The sequence below is a fragment of the Leptonychotes weddellii genome, chromosome 4, assembly GCF_054177405.1.
Source record: "Leptonychotes weddellii isolate Sample4059 chromosome 4, ASM5417740v2, whole genome shotgun sequence".
Taxonomy (NCBI): Eukaryota; Metazoa; Chordata; class Mammalia; order Carnivora; family Phocidae; genus Leptonychotes; species Leptonychotes weddellii.
The window spans coordinates 141,781,830-141,793,708 of NC_138372.1; the positions used below are offsets into that span (position 1 = coordinate 141,781,830).

The 11,879-nt window shown below is 32.9% G+C and overlaps 1 long non-coding RNA gene across 1 annotated transcript; it reads right to left on the bottom strand.

Moving 5' to 3' along the window:
* Positions 1 to 315: 315 nt before the first annotated feature.
* Positions 316 to 10,035, bottom strand: LOC145721150 (uncharacterized). The gene is made up of 3 exons (XR_014144615.1): positions 9,910 to 10,035; positions 9,131 to 9,252; positions 316 to 411 (listed from the first exon to the last, which is right to left on the bottom strand). It is a non-coding gene; the product is annotated as an uncharacterized LOC145721150 (long non-coding RNA).
* Positions 10,036 to 11,879: the final 1,844 nt, after the last annotated feature.

Here is an 11,879-nt window from a genome sequence, read left to right on the forward strand (position 1 = left end):
TTTAAATTGTCTGCTGAGCTACCTTCCCTATAAGATCTTTAGTAAAATCCACAGTACTCACTAAGGTTTTTGTATGACAGCATTCTTTAGGCAATGGTCTTCAAATTTTTGGTTCATATACTGTAAAATAAAATTTGAAAGACCTTGAGAGCATTTTTAGGTTCACATCAGACATTTTTTATCATATGTAAATAGTTTCAAAACATTTAATTTCTGATGAGTAGCAAGTATTGACATTTTAAAATAGAACTACTACCACATTGGTTTATTGTATCTAATCGAATCTAAATATAATAGTTTGATACCTACCATCATCCACTAAAAAAAAAAGTCATAAAGATCTTCTTTAACAGTGAAGGCAGTAGTAGGAAAAGAATCCAAAATATATCTCAACATATTTTCAGATAAGACCTGTGAATGAGAGAATACACATGAAAGGAAATGAAGGTTTGCAAGTGAATTCACTTAAAAATATCTATGCCTTCTTGGAGCAAGAGACAAAGAAGACAACTAACACTTGGGATATAGATATAAATCCTTCTTTTCTTTTTTTTTTTTCCCTGCAAAAGTGAAGACATACTTATATATACAATTTTGAATCTTAGAATTTCCAGATGGCATTATTTTAGGTCAAGTATTCTTCAAATATGTTCTAATTATTTTATATCATTCTATCATTATTGTATGCTATTATTTATTTTTCAATATGGAAGAATTAATCTAGAAGTCTGCCAGGGATTTGGGCAGTTTATGTCCAGATTTTGGAGTATATGATTTCCAGGTCTTCTATGGATCTGAACTCTATTATCTGCTGCTTCAAGTTACTAAGGTTGTGGCTTCTTACCATCTCACCTGGGCTAATAATGGAGCTTCCCCAGACCAGAAAGTCACAAAGCTGGAGTTCTCACCCATTACAGTGGCACTCTTTGTAGAATAAATTATTTCCCAAGTTTGTGCCTACTACTGGGTATTTTCTCTTGCCTTCAAATGGTAGCTTTTAGTATTTTTGCTCATGTTTATAATTGTTTATTTGTGGAAGAATCCCCTGACCTTTTCTCGCCACTATTATGGAAATTTTGTCCAAGTCAATATTATTAGATTATTAAAAATGCTTGTTAATTTAACAAAGTGAAACTTATTGCTTTCTTAATATTGTAGTTCAGATTACTAGTACAATTGAGCATTTTCTGTGTGCTTATTGACTATATTTCATCACTTAAAATTACCTGCTCATTTCTTATTCCTATGTTAAAATTCTGTAGTCTAATTTTTTTCTTACTGATTAAGAACAATCTCTGTTATTCAAGTATTATCACTCTGCCAAAATTGTTTGAAAGTATACTTCCCTGTTAGTAATTTATCTTTAAATTTTCTTTATGATATGATTAACATATAATTTGATTTTTAAAGTAGCAACATCTCTATAAATTTGAATCTTCTTATCTGGAGACCCAGTTTATCTTTTCATTTATTCGAATTGATGTTTATCTACCCTGGTAATAGAGTGAATTTTAGTATGGGTCTCATTTATTACATTTTTTATGTTTCCTATTATTGATACTGCTAGATATTTTCATGATGTATTTTTTTCATTATGACTTCTAGCTCTTGTGATTTTATGGAAAAATTATCACTGTCCCATCATTTGTTTATTATTTTACTGAAGTTATTTATATGTATCACCTCATTTAATTCTCCAGACAAAACTATCACCTAAATATTATTATTATCCCCATTTTATATTAAATATTTCAGCCATATATGAGTTTTAAAACATATGGGTTAGAATACAATGAGCATCCACATACATGCCATCCACTTAAGAAATAGCCCACAGTTAACTACTCATTTGAATTTACTATATATCATTTCCATACAGTTTATGTATATTTATAACATGGTATAGGGCTATAAAGATATATAATATTGCTTTTTTGCCTTTAAATGCATAAATAAATGGTACCCTACTGTGTCTATACATCTGTCTTTTTAATTTGATACTGTGTTTTCACATTTTTCCATGGTAAAATATGTATCTCCATTTCATTCATTTAAGCTGCTTTATAATATTCTTTTGTATAAATATATTGCATTTTATTTATAGTCTCATGTTTATGAACTTGTTATTTATTATAATCTATACCATTGCAAATATTTATGCATATTTTTGTATTTGTCTTTTTGTGCATAAGTGCTAGGGTTTTTCTATGATACAGTCCTAATAGAATTTCTGAGATTTAAAATATGTGCATTTTAACTTTATTAGATATTGAAAATTACTATCTAATAGTGACTAATATATACTCCCATTAATAGTGTGTAAGAGTTTCCATTTCACTATATGTTTGCCAATTCTTGGTACTCTCAGAATTTAATTTTTGTCAATCTGATGAGTGTGAATGGATATCATATCTTTAAAATTTGTATTTTCCTGATTCCTATGATGTACATATTTTTCAATTTTTATTATGCATTTTTCATTTGTTAATTGCCTTTCATATATTTTCCCCTATTATGCTAGGTTCTTTGTCTTCCTTATTGATTTCTAGCTTGTTAAATTGTCAGAATAAAAAGTCTTTTTATTTTTTGGGCACCTGGGTGGCTCAGTTGGTTAAGCAACTGCCTTCGGCTCAGGTCATGATCCTGGAGTCCCGGGATCGAGTCCCACATCGGGCTCCCTGCTCGGCGGGGAGTCTGCTTCTCCCTCTGATCCTCCCCCTCTCATGCTTTCTGTCTCCCATTCTCTCTCAGATAAATAAATAAAATCTTTAAAAAAAAAAAAGTCTTTTTATTTTTTTTTTAAGTAGGCTCCACACCCAGGATGGAGCCCAGTGCAGGGCTTGAACTCACAACCCTGAGATCAAGACGTGAGCTGAGATCAAGTGTTGGATGCTTAACCGAATGAGCCACCCAGGCACCCCCAGGATAAAAATTATTTCACAGTTTTATGAACTGAAAAGATTTTAGACTTTCTTTTGAAATTCAGCTGTTTGAGTTCTTAAAAAGTAAAATTTATCATTTTTTTCTTTGAGATTTGTGCCTTTGTTTTCTACTTTAAGAAATTTTTAACTACTGGGCGCCTGGGTGGCTCAGATGGTTAAGCGTCTGCCTTCGGCTCAGGTCATGATCCCAGTGTCCTGGGATCGAGTCCCGCATCGGGCTTCCCGCTCCTTGGGAGCCTGCTTCTCCCTCTGCCTCTCTCTCTCTGTCTCTAATGAATAAATAAATAAAATCTTTAAAAAAAATTTTTTTTTAACTACAAAGTCTAGAAATATTAACTACTATTATTTTAGTGATTTAATTTGTTTTTTTAATAATTAGCTTTTTATCTTTCTGGAACTGATGTAAAACAAGTGAGCAAACATTATTTTTACATGCAGATAACTAATTTTCCTAGTACCATTTATTAAAGAATTTACTGATTGTACATATCACCTGTCATATATGAAATACCCATATATGTATGGCTCTGCTTCTTGTCTTTATTTTATGTTTAATTAATGTTTTTTTCTACTTTTGTGCAAATAACATACTAAATTAATTAGATGGTTCATATAAGTCTTTCAATCATCAATGAAGTACACTTTGCTTTTTCCTTTTTCAAAATTGTCTGTTTTTCTTGGCCTTTTGTTCTTCCTTATAAATTTGTAGACACAGGTTATCAATGTCCATAAAAGGTACCCAGCTGTGATTTTTAGTGTAATTTCTAAATATGAAGACTAATTTATGAATAATTAACACATTTTTTAGATTGAGTTTTTCCATTTTTGGCATCACTACTTTTGTGTCTTTCAATAATTTTTTATATTTTCCCATATGTATTTGTCTTATTTTTAATTATAGCCATTCTTAGGTACTTCTATTGCATGCATTCTTTTCACAAACATATATTCAGTATAATGTTGTAAACATTTCTCTTAAGGTGCAAACACTTGGAAACATTAAAAAAAAAATGATCCTTTTCCTGAGCACCCAGACAATATAATAACAAAGTGGATAAATAAATGATAAGAGTTCTGTTCCAGTGTGGCTGAGGAAGTTTCTAACCAACTGGCCCTCCCAAAGTTAACAGCTACAAACTCTGTTCAACAACTGAACTGAATTACCTAAAGGCTCTGAAGAGATAAGAAAAGCATATAAATTATGATGGAGACTCAAAACAAGAAAAATGGACAGGATGAGTTTCTTGTTGCTATATCCTTTAGCTTGAGGGGAAACTGAGACAATATGCCAATGACAATATGACAATATGCCACATAAGGCAGGTAAAACACCGATAAAAATCATATAGTTACTTTAGCTTCATGAACCAGGAGACAGAGTTTGGGGCAACCACAGTTGCTGGAAAGTAAATATTGGAAGGGAAAGAGCAAAAGAGAAAACCCAAATTTGTGAACAACGTTGCCCCAACCTCTGCCTGATCTCTGACTTATAAGACCAGGGAAGATTGTAAGCAGCCTAGCAAGGGGGAAAAAAAATAACTGAATTTAGATGGGTATTTCTGATAAAGTCTGTGTTTGCAGCTTTACTAAGTAAATTGCCTACTAAAACAGAAATATAAATATTATTCAGAGGTCTATAACAGAATCTGGGGCCTCCACAAAATATTATTCACAATGTCCACACTACAACTTAAGGTCACTCAACATATGAAGAACCCATTTTCTCAAAAGAAAATACAGCCAACAGGGTTCAGCCCTGAAATGATTCAGGTGTTTAAATTAGCAAACAATATATTTAAAATGTTATAACTACATTTAATAAGGTAAAGGAAAATATGATTGTGGTTAAAAAAATTAAGAAATCTCTATAGAGAAAATCTTTCAAATCTATAAGGAAACCAAATAAGAATCCTATATGAAATATCCAACATCTGAAAAATATTAACTAGATGGTGGTAACTGCATACTGGAGATAATAGATGGATGAATTTTTAAACTTGAAGATATATCAATAGAAGTCATCTAATCTACTAAACACAGGGGGAAAAAAGTGAAAAAATTGAACAAGGCATCTGTGGGACAATATGAAAAATTTGAATATATGTGCAATAGTAGTCCAATAATGCAGGGAGAAATAGAGTAGAGCAGGTGAAATATTTGAATAAACAATAACTAAAATCTCCTCAAATTTTGTGAAAGCATTACATTTAAAGAATCGGGAAGCTCAGTGAACCCAAAGCAGTACCAAAATTAATGAAATCATCCTGAAAATCAGCAATAAAGAGAAAATCTTGAAAGTAGCAAGAGAACATATTATGTAGAGGGGAAAGACAATTTGAATGATTTCTGACATCGCACTGGAAAATATGAAGACCAGAAAGCAGTGAAACAATATCTTTAAAATTTTAAATACAAAAACATAAGCAATCTAGAATTCTAAATCCAGTGGACACAATTTTTTTTCAGAATGAAGAAATAAAAATGTTTTCAAATAAAAGAATACTAAAAAATTTGTCCCTAGCCCATGTGCATTATAAAAAATGCTAATGGAACCTGTTCATTATGAAGGGAAATGACAACCAATGGGAATGAAGAGAATATAAAATGCTAAGTATCTGGATAAATATGAAAAACTTTATTTTCCATTTAGTTTCTTTAAGGTATATAGCACTGATTAAAGCAAAAAGTATAGCATTTTCTTGTGGGGGTTATAATGTATGTTGGTGTAATATATGTGATAATTACAACATAAAGGAATTAGGTGGTTAATAAACCTATATGATCCCTATGTATGCCTATATACATTTTACATGAGCTGGTACAATATTAATTGCAAGGAAACTGTGAATAGATAGGGAGGTATATTTTAATCCATAGAGTAAACTTAAAAATATGCAAAGAGGCATAACTAAAAAGCCAATAGAGGAATTAAAATAAAAAATCTTAAAGATATTCTAATAATCCAAAAGGAGCCAGAAATCAGTAACAGGAGAACACCACCACCACCAACAACAACAAAAAAATAAAAATAAAAACCAGAGGAGACAAAGACAAAACAAATAATAAAATGGTAGACCCAAATTCAACTACATCAATAATTGTATTACATATTAATGCCATAAACTTTCCACAAAAAGCAGAAATTGTCAGAATAGAGAAAAAGTAGGCTCCAACTATATGTTGTCTATGAGAGACGTCCTTTGAATATAAAGACACAGATAGATTCAAAGTAAATGGCTAGGAAAAAAGGTATACCATGCAAATAGTAAACACAAAAAGTCTGGAGTGGATAAATTATTAACAAATAAATGATGTACTATGTTAGCAGATAATAAGTACCTTGTAAATTTTTTAAAAAGTTGAACAAAGTATAGGGATCAGAAGTCTGTAGAGATTATAACTTCAAATGGATTGGTTAGGTAGACCTCATTAAAAAGGTGCCATTTAGTTAAGAACAGAAGAATCTTTGCATGGTCAAGAAGTAAAAAGCAATCAAGCTCAGTCTTGTACCCTAGGTAGAATGCTGCTGGTGCTGATGGTATGAGTGACCTCCAAGTAGTTCCTCAGTCACTGTATAATTAATTCTATTCCTTGTTTCATTCACTCTGATCTTTGGATTATTCACATGCTCTTCCCTGGCTATTCCAAATGGCACAGAGAAGAAACTGGACCTATTATCTCAAGTTACATTAGAGTGGGATCTAGAATTATTCCCCCACCAAGACTATAATCAATGATGAAGAATAATTCACTTGCATGATTACCAATTTGAATGGGGTAAATGGAATGTATGCTATTACATTAAAAAAAATGGTCAAATGTTACTAGAAATTTTCTTCCAGTTTGAACTGACACTGCTAGGTGCTGTGGATAAAAAATTTTCTTCCAGTTTGAATTCAAACTTGCTAGGGGCTGTGGATAAGAATATGACTAAGAAAGGAATTCTCTTCAGGGGCAGCCATTCAAATGAGTAACTTTAATATTTTGTACTAGATATTATTATGAAAGTTTGTTTAAAGTGAATAAGGACAAAAGTAGAATACCTGGGAAGGTAAAAGAAAACTAGCAATTAGATAGGCCATGAAGGATTCACAGGTGCATGTTAGGCAGATATTGAAGGAAAAGTGGATTGAAGGCAATTGTATGGGAATGTGAAAGGAGGTGTGAACATGAACTGCGTATTTGATGTGTAATGAGCAACCCCAAATAGCTGTAACACAGGGTTTGTAGTGCAAGATAGGACTAAACAGAGTGAAGATAAATATGAAAAATGTAAAATGCTAAGGAATTTGGTATTGTAGACTCATAATGCTTTTAAGTAGGAGGGTACAATGATCAGATCTATGCTTTGAATTATATCTCTGGAAACCATCTAAAAGATGAGTGGGGAAAAGTGCAGATACTGAAGAAAGAGAAGCTAGTACAGAGGTTTTGTCTTGGTCTAAATAAGAAGCAAGTCCTGAATTAATGGATGGGGGTAGAATGTGTATTTGAGAAATGTTTCTTAGCTGAGTTACCATGAAAATTATGAAATGGGGGGTAAAAATACTTTATTAATCAGAATATATGAATCTGAATTTCCCATTCTGAGCAATAGAGGAGCAGTGTTGCTTTTGACTAAAGTAAGAAAAGAAAAGTAAAACAAGACAAAACAAAACAGATTCAGGCTGAAAAAGAGGGAGATAGTAGAAATGATGAGCTCCCATTTTAGATATATTAACTTTGAGACACTCATAGGATAAAGAGAGAGATACACATAGCTGGTGACTATTCTGGCATTTTAGAGAGAAACTAAGCCAGGAATTTTAATTTTGGAGTCCTTTCTAAATGAATATTATTTGAAATTATGGAATTAGATGTGACCTTCTAGGAGAAATGTAAAAAAATGAGAAGGAAAGTGGAATAAAGACAAAATCCTGGCAATACCAAATGAATAAGGCAAATGAATAAACATCAGCAAAATAAAGAATAATTAAATCAGTAAGAGGAAAACCAAGGAAAAAATTAAAGCGACATAAGAATGTATTTTTAAATAAAGGATGAAAAGAACAGAGACTCCAGAAATAGCAACAAGTACAAAAGGGAATTTAACAGGGGAATAATAAATCAACAGGGAACAGACCAAACTGTATCATCCAAAATACATTGTTGGAACTACCACTTAGCCATTTGAAAAAAAAAAAAAATTGGAATTCTTTTACATGTATTATAGAAAAATTAAGCCCAGATGGGTCAGAGATTTAAATTGATAAAAACTGAGGAAATAAAATTAATTAAATGGATAATAGGTAGATGTTTTTATAATCATGGAGAAGACCTTCATACAAAAACACAAAGAAAAAACAAAATCATAATAGACAAAAGGAAAAAGGCAAATGAGAAAAAATGTAGTGCATATGAAAAGAGCTTCTCTCTCATTGTACAGAAAGAATTTCATATATCAGTTTTGAAAAACAGGCAAATATGATAAAAGAAAAATGAGCAAATCGTGTCTCTGGTCTAGAACTATTGGAGAATAAGGATAGTGGTAAGAGTTAATGATTTGCCAAATGCTAGATGTATCACCAGTTCCAACTTTAGCATAATTTTTACCTCCTTCTAGAAAATATGATGGGAGAGTAAGCAAAAGGGATACCAAACCAGAAGCCATCAAGGAGTAGGAATTGATGACTTTCTTTAGCTGTATTCTTTTTGATATCTGTATCTAAATCTCTATTCCAGAATCTAAGAAAAAAAAGACAATCAATATGGCTGTTCTCTATGTATGAGAATGTAGGGAAGAACTCATGGAAACTGGAAAAACTGATGCTCAGAGATACATCAGATATATCTAAGTGTGCAATATAAGATTGTTTTGGCTACACTATGAAATATGTTTAAAAATCTCCTAGTGATTCCTATAGACATTATAGCATCTTTCTGTCTAGTGCTTAAGGAATACTTAACTCTCGCAAGCAAAGAAACTGCACACTAGAACAGTTATTACCAGGGTAATTGGGAACATAGTGCCCTTGTTGGATTTTCAAATCAGGGGGCAAAGCCTAGCTGCATTTTTGTATTAGATTTCTCTAGACTTTCACCATGACTGCAAACTGTTGAATAGAATTTGGCCTGGCATGGGCTGCAATGTCCTTAAGATATCTGTCTCAGGCTGGATAGACTTAGCTATGTGATAATAATAAACAGACCTTGGAATTTCTGTTTATTTTTCATTCAGGCAACAGTCTGATGTAGATCAGGCAGCTCTCTTGACCAGCTCCCCTCCAAGTGGTGACTCAGGGACCAAAGATGCTTCTGTGTTTTAGTGTATCTGAAAAAATATACAAGGTTAATGTTGAAGGGAAATACAGAAATAGGTAATTGTGCAGTATTGTTTTAAGAGCTGGGTATAAAAGTGTCTTTACATTATTTCTGTATACATTCCATTGACCTAAACTAAGTCATATAGCTCCCAATATGTTTTCATGGGAGAGTAACATCTGCAATTATCTATGTGCCCAGGAAGAGAAAACAGTGTTGAAAACATAAAATAGTCTTAACCACAGTCCAAATTCTGGTCAAGAAAATGTTTTCTTCTTCTTGTATATCAAAGAAACTCACATCTGCCCCCTCTCTTCCCAAAGAAAATAATTCAATACTCCTTCATTCACTGCATCCATCTCAGAATCTAAGTTCTCTGTCTTCTCTGTCAAGTCTACATGTAGCTTCTCATGGTCAGGTGACAGATGAACAAAAAAGACAACTTATCTGTATCTTTATCTCACATCCACATATAGCACATCTACAATGAATACTAATAATTGGGAAGAGGAAGAATAAAGACATACAGAGCAGTCAATGTTCTTTATTGATTCAATGATACCCCTGCACAGAAAAACTGTGAAAATCTCACACCAGATGTAGAGGCAGAGTAGAGAGGGGGAGGTTGCTGGACTAGGCCTTGATTCTACTCTTTGGGAGGAATTACTTTGTCACTTCTTCTCTGTGGCCCCTGGCTATAACTTCTTGGAGCTTTTTCATTGTCATTATTTTCTTTAGCCACATCAGAAAAGAGTTTGGAGAGCATGCTTTCCTTGGAGGAGGTGTTCCAAGGCTGCTTTCTGTATGTGAGAGTACAAGAATTGATGTTAGTATTTGAATTTAAAAATAAAAAAATTTTTTCAAGAGTGCCCTTGTGGTTTCCTTAACAATACAATTCCCTCAAAACTTTGTAGACTTCTGATCTATTTACTTTGCCAGTTTCATATAGCCAGTTATCATACCCAAAGTTATTTCCTAAAAATAATGTTCAAATTTATTTTACATGGCTGCTTCCTCATCCTCATGCCTCTTTCTCACTCAGCTTAATTGTGGCTACTACTGGGTTCTTTGAACAAATGGAGTCAAGCCACACCCTACTCTGACCTTTGTCCTGAGTCACTTTATTCAGCTGTAAAGTTTTTCTTACTGTGTGTTGTCACTCAGAATCTTTGTAGTTCAGTCTCTACAAGCAGCTGGGGTTTCCAGCCTCGAAAGACCTTGAATTTCTGAACTGTCATTTCTGCTTGCAAGCTGACTAATTCTTCCCTGAGCTCATTTCTTCTTTGTAATACTACTGAGATGCAGCTAATAATAGACAACACACAGTAGGGCTGTGAGGCATTTTAACGTCTAACTAGAAATGATGAGTCAACATGTAGGCTTCTTCCTAAGGTACATTAAACAATGATTTTTTAGCAAAGATTTCACCATTTTTTCAGTCTTAAGTATCAGTTTCCTCATCACATACTATCTATCCTCAGGTTTCATACTTTCAGATTTTGTTGGAGCATTACTCCACTTCAAGATAACAATTTCCATATTAGGGTAAATAACATAAGCTCCTTGAACCCATTCCCAAAACCTCAATGGCTTAATAAAACATAATCATTAGTGCCTAATAAAGTAACAAAATTATTTTTTCCTTTATTGCCCATTCATCTTGGTCAGAAATGATCAAAATAGCTTGGAATATGGTAAGTGCTCAAAAACTAATTGTAACTGTTAGTGATGTTATTGATAATATTACTCGTCATAGAGAATTATAAAACCAAACAGATAGAAGCCATATGGTGAACAATAAACAAAGCAATACTGAAGATAGTATTAGATCAGAGATTTGGTTATAGTTTGCTAGGGCTGCCATAACAAAGGACCACAAACTCGATGGCTTAAACAATAGAAATTTATTGTTTCATAGTTCTGGAGGGTAGACATCCAAAATCAAGGAGTCAGCAGGGTTAGTTCCTTCTAGGGACTGTGAGGAAGAATCTGTTCCATGCCTCTCTACCAGCTTCTGGTATGTTGATGGACATCTTTGGCATTTTCTGACTTGAAAGAGCATCACTCCTGTCTCTGCCTTCATCTTCACATGGTGTTCTCTCTGTGTGCGTGTCTGTCTTCAAATTTCCCCTTTTTAAAAAGACACCAGTCATTTTGGATTATTGCCAATCCTAATGACCTCATTTTAGCTTGATTACCTCTGTGAAGATCCTATCTCCAAATAAGGTCACATTCTGAAATACTGAAGGTTAGGATTTCAACATATGAATTTGAAGGAGACACAGTTCAACCCATAACACATAATAAGCCATTAATAAGTAATATTTCCACTGAAATATTTCTTAAGTTACATATTTACATGGTGGCTAATGGTTCTCATCAGTATCTTCATGAACAAAATCTAGATATTTATATTAGAAATCAAATGTGCATTCTTTACTCTTTATTGGGCGTAATTATGCTTAAGTTAATGCATAGTAAACTACTGTACTGCAGTGATCTCAAGAAATCTTTCCATTGCTTCCTATTTCCTTGAGTTTAAGATACCCTTTTGTCTTCTGTGTATTGTAATTAATGATTAGCTATGACAGAACAAGAAAAACCAGGGGAGCAGAATACACCTTTAAAAAGGTTGCC